We start from the raw sequence: 6,413 nt of genomic DNA on the forward strand, positions 1-6,413 counted from the left end.
GAGTGGTGACAGATTCAGCCCTAAAGTTACATTGCCCGTTCTATCTGAAGAAGCTCCTATGGTGGTCGTATCACCAATTCTGAAAAATCAGACACGCTTTATTCCTACCAAAAAAATCGAAATGTGAGAAAAAAATGACTACAAAATAAAGAGACTTATCTGAAAATCGAAGGTCCACATCTCTGATGGAAGCTCCATACTGACAGGCAGTCATTCCGAACACACAGGACTCCGGCACTTCACTTTGACGTCAGTGCAACTTACATGAAGCTTAATTTAAAGCTGCAATGTGTGCGCCCAGCAGGTTAAGTGTTTAAACACTTAGCCTGCAGGTTTTTAGGTAAGTCTCTTTATTTCCTAATCGTTTTTTCACATTTCGGATTTTTTGGGTAGGAATAAAGCGATAGTATGTACCCAACCCCCTGCTTCACCAATCCTTTCTGGCCCTGAGAGAATAAGGTTACTCTCAATCAGTCCAAGTCCTTGCTCTTCCAAGATTCTCCAACAACAACCTCCCTCCCCTCTGGGGGTCCCTTTTTGTCTCTTCCCCAAAGTCCCGTTCCTTGCCCCTTTCCTGGGTCAACCCCTGGGAGTGGGTTGACCAAGGGAGGGTGCCTTTTTATTGGTGGTGTGTAGAGTATAGATGGTAACAAGGTGGAGGTAGAACATGACATCAGTGGTCTTCCACCTGCTGTTTCTGAGCCATCCAGTCTGGGATGGAGAGGTGCTGGAACAATGGTCAGTAAATAGACAGAGTCCATCTCCTGATTGTAGATAGTCCTGACAGTCCTGTTTTTAACCCCTTCTACTGCTTTTTGAAGTCACAGGGTCCACAGCTGTTGCTCACTTCCTGTGAGCTGCCTCCACCCTCACTCTCTGGACATCACAACAATACTGGATCTGGTGACCGGGCAGCATTTAATATCTGAGTGGGCCGCTGTCACCCAGCTGACATTAGACAGCGAGAAAACCACAGACCTACCCACACAGCTAACCACAGATGGACCTTCACAGGACACAGTTAAAGCCGGTGAGTTGCAAGGGAATCGGGAATCATGAAGGGGGAAAGGGCACGTGACCATGAACAAAGTGACATGCTGACTAGAAAAATTATAAAATCTGTGACCCAGTTAATGTCAAAGGATCCGGAGGAATGTGACCTGCTTGGAGCAACACTCGCACAAAAAATGAGAAGGTTGCCTGTTGAAATTTGAATGGAAATTTCATCGCTGCTGTATTTTGAAAGCAAAGTAACTATTTTGAATGCAAAGTAAGTATTTTGAATGCAAAATAACTATACTTTGCATTCAAAATACTTGAGCGACTTGTCTATAACTGTCTCAGCAGCTACCTCTCTGACAACTCCCTCCTTAATCCTCTCCAATCTGGCTTCCGCCCCTTCGCTCCACAGAAACTACCTTGACCAAGGTCACCAATGATCTTCTTTTGGTCAAATCCAGAGGCCACTTCTCCTTGGTTATTCTTCTGGACCTCTCTGAAGCCTTTGACACCATGGATCTCCCTCTTCTACTCCACACCATTCACACCATTGGTCTTTCTGACACTGTCTTTTTGTAGTTCACCTCCTACCAACTGCTCCTTCTGTTTCTACTTCTGCCCCCCCTCCTTCCATACATCCCATAGGAGTCCTACAGGGTTCTGTGCATGGCCCTCTGCCTTTTGTCTTTGTATAACTCCTACCTGGGTGAACTCATCCTTCGGTCTCCAGTACCACCACTATACCGACTACACTGAACTCTACATCTCATCTCCTGATCTCTCCCCTTCCCTCCTCACTTGGGTGTCCAGTTGCCTCTCTGCCATCTCCTCCAATCCTGTTGCTTCCAGCACCACAACATTGCCCGTATCTTATCCTTCCTCTCCCAGGATGCCACCAAAACTCTTATCTTCTCACTGATCATTACTCATCTCGAATACTGCAACCTTCTCCTTACTGGCCTCCCCAGCTCCCATCAAACTTCTCTTTGATCTATACTTAATGCTGCAGCTAGACTTATCTTTCTCTCTCGCCACTCCACAACTGCCTCTCCTCTTTGCCAAGCTCCTCTCCCCTACAAAATCCTCTTCAAGCTCCTCACCCTCATCTATAAAGCACTCTCCAACTCCACTGTTCCATTCATCTCCAACCTCATCTCCATACATACTACCTCCTGCCATCCCTGGTCGGCCAGTAACCATTTCTTATCCTCTCCTGTGGTAACCACATCTCACTCTCTTATCCAAGATTTCTCCTGTGCTGCCCCTTTCCTTTTAGCTTGTCAAAACCTATAACTTTTTCTCACCAGCTACACTGTGCCCCTTCTCTTTGGGCTCTCTGCTCATTGTCGTAACTCCTCTATTGTCTTTGCACCTCTTTCAGTGGCTCTAAAACTGTTAGTTGCACCCAGGGCCCGGGCATGCCAGGTGGCCCGGCCCAGGCCCTCACTGCTAGTATTTGTTTTCTTTTTCACTGCCGTTGTTTTTTTTTTTTTTTTTTTCAAAAAACCCAAAACAATGGCAGTGAATCGCGGCCGGCACCGCAATCATGTGAGTATATAAATACTCACATGATTGCAGGCTGGCGTCTCTCTTCCCTCCTCCATTTGCACTGAATGTCGGGCGTGACGTCATCACGTCACACCCGACATTCAGTGAGGAGTGGCACAGAGAGGACCAAGACAGAAGAAATGGTGGTGATGATGAAGGGGCACAGTAATGTGTGTAGGATGGCACAGGGAGCTTATGGCAATGTAGTGTGTTTAAGGTAGGTGGTGGCTAATTAATGGGTGCTATTTTGTTTGAAGGGGGTGATGGTGGGGCAATGTAATAGTGGGGACTATTAATTTAAGATGGGTGGTTTCAGGGCTATTGAATGTGGGGCTGAGTTTAGGGAGAATGAGGTTTCTATTAAATGTGACTATGGATTATTTAATGGCAGTGATAGTTGCAAGAAAGAGGTATATTTATGAGATGTAAATGCTATTAATTTATTGCTAGGGCTGTTTAGAGGGAGGGAAATAGGTTTATTTATTAAATGGGAATACTATTATTTTAATGTTGGGGATGGAGGAAGGCCTAATTATTAATCGTGGGTGCTACTGATTTAATTCCAGGGCTGGTTGGAATTTTCTAAATGTACCCATTTTTTCCAAATAGGGCCCCCAACATTCCAGGACCCAGACAAGACACAACTAAAGAAATTTGCAGCCACAGTTGGTGAAAGAACAGGTAGGAGAGAGCTGGAAAGTCTGTGAAATGTTGTGATTCTAGTGGGACAATCCCAATTTTTGATGACTGTTCTGCCCAATGTAAGGTGCAGGCCAAGACTGTGAACTCTTTATGTACACACTGCATTCTTTATATACTGTGGTGCTTGGATATATGTCATGCTCCAGTGAATTCAGGGCCTAGCGCTTTTCACCTGCTAGCCTCGCCCCAATGATGCATAGCTACGCCCCCAATGATATGACCACATACACTTCTAATTTTTTCCCCATGCTCAACTATAAGGGGGGCCCCATGAAGTTGTTGTACTGGGGCACTATATTCCTCTTGGCAGCCCTGGTTGCACCCATGCTAATTGTCACATGTTTCAGCCTGCACTGAAACCCCTTGCACCCCAGTAGCTGTGTTAAAAGTTGTAGTGGTATTTGTCTACTGTATTGTACTGTTAAATCATGTATTGTCTTGTACGGCACTGCAAAAGGTTAATAATAATAATAATAATAATAATAATGATAATAATAATAATAATGTTAAGTCCCTCTAAAGCAGAATGCACAGTGGTTCTGTAATATTAATCACAAGGGCACCCCCTCAGTGTTAGGCTCAGGAAAGATGATGAATATCTGAACAAGTCTCTACTTCTGGCTTGTACTAGTAGATTGGCAGTCATTAGTAGTTCCAATTTACCCTAGATACATAAGTGCGAGCAAGAGAGAATACCTGGTAACATTTTTGACCCCATGTAGCTCCTCCCATGGAAATAAATAATAAGAAAGAAAGAAATACAGAGCTAACACTTGAAAAGCTAAAACTGAAACCACCTTTTTATACTATGTAACTCTCAACTATAAAAATACGTATACACCTTTTTGGTTTCCATCTACAGCGAAGGCACTTATAGGGGTTTCTCTATTTCTGTGAAAATAACCTCTGAGAGAATTTGAAAGTCAGCCCCCCCTCCCATTTGTGTCTATATTTCTGTTTATATAACAATTAAAATAAAAAATATGTATTCCAATATGTTCCCAAAGGAATGCTCGATTGCATGGCCTTAGTTTTGTGGAGTTTGTATGTTCTCCCTGTGTTTGCGTAGGTTTCCTCCAGGTGCTCCAATTTCCTCCCACGCTCCAAACACATATGTGTAGGTTAATTGTCTGCTATCAAATTTACCCTAATCTCTCTCTCTGTGTGTGTATGTTAGGAAATTTAGACTGTAAGCTCCAATGGGGGCAGGGACTGATGTGAGTGCTTGCTCTGTACAGCGCTGCAAAATAAGTGGCGCTATATAAATAGATGATCATGATGATGGTGATAAAAGCTCTCTTTGTCCCAAAAATGCAATATCAACTTGGCTTTATAACTTCTGTTTTTAACTCTAGCTAAGCAAACACATCTCAAGAATGTGAAAATTACTTGATTGTGCAATGGAAAAATGATCCGATGCAGAACATTATCCACAACCATCCAACAAGATACAGTTCTCAATGAAACATATTAAATAAACATTTTTACATGAGCCAGTGCATTTATATTTGTACAGAATATTATGACCTAGTATACTGCCCTAATGGAATATTCAGAAAGTGCATCTTTCTAATATCTATGTGCTAACATATGTTTCTCATTGAAAATGTTTTAAAAGACAGATTGTAATGAGGGCACCATGGTCTGCACCATGTGCTTCCTGTCATAAGCAGAAATGTTTTCGCCACATGTGCCAACGGTAATAAAGGGGCTAAAACGTCCCTAACCACAACATTGAATAAGTAAAATGGAAAGGCAAAAAGTGCTGCCAGATTAGCAGTTATTTGCTTTCCATGCCAGACCCAAGATAACGATAACATAACATGGTTCAGACCAAAACCCGTCCCCATTTCTATTGGCCAAAATCATCAGTGATTCCATTTCAGCCTCACCTCTGGTTGAACTTGAACCAGACCTCAGATCGCCTGCTACACAAGTTAAGTTACCTACACATGTCTAGGAGGTTAGATCCCCTCGCCTCCAATCTATTTTCTATATATAATTTTATAAAAGGTTCTCTAAACCTCTCTTGAGAATGTAAAGATTATCTACCATTCTTAGTTACAGTTTGGATATACAGTGCTGTATGTTACTAAAGATTATCATTTATGTACTCCTTTTAGAACACATCTGTATGGTACAAAACACAATTCAATGCATAGGAGGAATAGAGTCTTAGTAGGTAGTCCAATTCCTCTGTGTTACAAGCAGTGTCGGACTGGGACATGAAGGGCCCACCGGGGGACTGCAACACTAGGGGCCCACCAGGGGTGGTGTGGCCAGCCATCGTAGAGGTGGGACCAGGCACTAGAGAGGGAGTGGTCAGTCCACGAAGGACAGCTAGCACCATAGTGTAGTATATAAAGAATGCAGTGTGTGTATATAAAGAGTTCACAGTCTTGACCTGCCCCTTAGATTGGGCAGAACAGTCACCAAAAATCAGGATTGTCCCACTAGACCAGGTTTGGCTAACCTGTGGCACTGCAGGTGTTGTAAAACTACAAGCCCCAGCATGCTTTGCCAATATATAGCAGCTAATTGTTGGAAGGGTATGCTGGGACTTGTAGTTTCACAACACCTGGAGTACCACAGGTTAGCCAAGTCTGCACTACACTCAGAACATTTGACAGACTGTCCTACCTGTTGTTGTCACTTTTACCACCTGTGGCTGCTGGTTTCTTTAATTGCGGCTTGTCTGGATCCTGGAATGTTGAGGGCCCTATTTGGAAAAAATAATGGGTACATTTAGAAACGCCAACCATCCCTGCCATTAAATCAACAGCACCCACATTTAATAATTAGGCCTCTTTCCAGCCTCATCATTAAAGTAATAGTGCTCACATTTGATAAATAGATCTGTTTCCCTCCAACCAACCCCAACATTAAATTAATAGTATTCCCATTTAATAAATAAACCTATTACCCTCCCTCCAAACAGTCCCAGCAATAAATTAATAGCATTTACGTTTAATACATCCATTTCCCACAGCCATTCCTAGCATTAAATAATTAATATTCACATTTAACGCCCTCCCTATAGTGTTCTCTGTGCAGTCCCCGCTCACTATAATTTAGCATAGGCAGCCCCCCTCACTATAGTTTAGTATAGTCAGCCAGCCCCCCGATGCCACATAGTAGTGTCCCCAAAACAATGTTATGCCACA

The sequence above is a fragment of the Mixophyes fleayi genome, chromosome 1 (genome assembly GCF_038048845.1).
Source record: "Mixophyes fleayi isolate aMixFle1 chromosome 1, aMixFle1.hap1, whole genome shotgun sequence".
Taxonomy (NCBI): domain Eukaryota; kingdom Metazoa; phylum Chordata; class Amphibia; order Anura; family Limnodynastidae; genus Mixophyes; species Mixophyes fleayi.